The following is a 1254-nucleotide window of genomic DNA, read 5'->3' on the forward strand; positions in this document are numbered from 1 at the left end:
TTTTTTTTTTTTTTTTTAATGTATTTGGTATATAATTTCTTTTTAATTTTCAGGTCAAATTGCTTCAGCCAACTGTTACCACTGAAAGCTCTAAAGGTTCAGCATCATTGATAAAGCCTAGTGGCAAGGTGGCTGGGATCTGTCGGGTGTCTTTCCCCTGTGTGCTAGAGGGGCCATGGAGAGACAGAGGCTAGGTCTGTGTCCTTTAGGTGGCATCCCATGCAAAAGGGATGCAGACTTGCCGAGTGACCAAGGTGTCCATAGGTCATCCCTGTACTACCTGCCAGGCATTTCTGGCAAAGTGGTACCAGTGCCTTTTTATGTATCTTTTTTTTTTTTTTGGTCTTTTTGAGACAGAGTCTCACTATGTAGTCTAGGCTGGCCTTGAACTCATTTTGTAGCCCAGGCTGGTCTCAAACTCAAAAGGATCCTCTTGCCTCAGAGCTCTTTTTCCCTATGGCAAGTGTAGCAGCAGGCAAGAGAGGGATAGAACAGAAAACAATGAGGAAACTCCATGTCGGGGAAGGACAGTGACCATGCAGAAAGCTACTGGTTACCTGCATAGAACATTTATAGAAATGAGGCTATCGTGTGGTGACAGTTGGAGAGGGAGATGTTTGGATGGGGGAAAGTAGGTAGGAGTAGCTGTAATGAACAGAGCAAAATTTTGCCTCAAGAAGAAAAAGGAAGAAAGTTCTGCAGAACAGGCAAATCAGCAAATCTACAGACAGAAAATAGACTAGTGATTGACTTGGGCTGGGGAGTAAATCTTTTTTTTTTTTGCGGAACTGGGGATCGAACTCAGGCCCTTGCGCTTGCCAGGAAAGTGCTTATTCTACTGAGTCATCTCCGCTGGAGCCATCTCCCTGGCCCCTGGGGAATAAATCTGGGGGCAAAGGGAAATAACTGGCAATAGATATGTGTTTGGGGGTACCAGAGTGATGAAGATATTGTAAAACTGATACGGATGGTGGTAGAACTGTGAACATATAAAAAACATTTACACAACTTAAGTGCATTGTATGATATATGTGTTATGTCTCACTAGAGCTGACATGCTGGAAGAGTAAATGTAAAATTGAATATAAATAGAAATATGGGGCTGGTGAGATAGCTCAGCAGACTAAAGCACCAGCTTAGGCAAGCTTAGGCAAGCACAGGGACCAAGGTTCGATCCTCAGCATCACATGCCAAGCCCACCCCGCCCCCATGGCCTGCTGGGCTGGCCACAGAGTCTGGGCGTGGTGGTGTGAA

Source organism: Octodon degus, unplaced genomic scaffold, assembly GCF_000260255.1.
Source record: "Octodon degus isolate 3935 unplaced genomic scaffold, OctDeg1.0 scaffold00149, whole genome shotgun sequence".
Classification (NCBI taxonomy): domain Eukaryota; kingdom Metazoa; phylum Chordata; class Mammalia; order Rodentia; family Octodontidae; genus Octodon; species Octodon degus.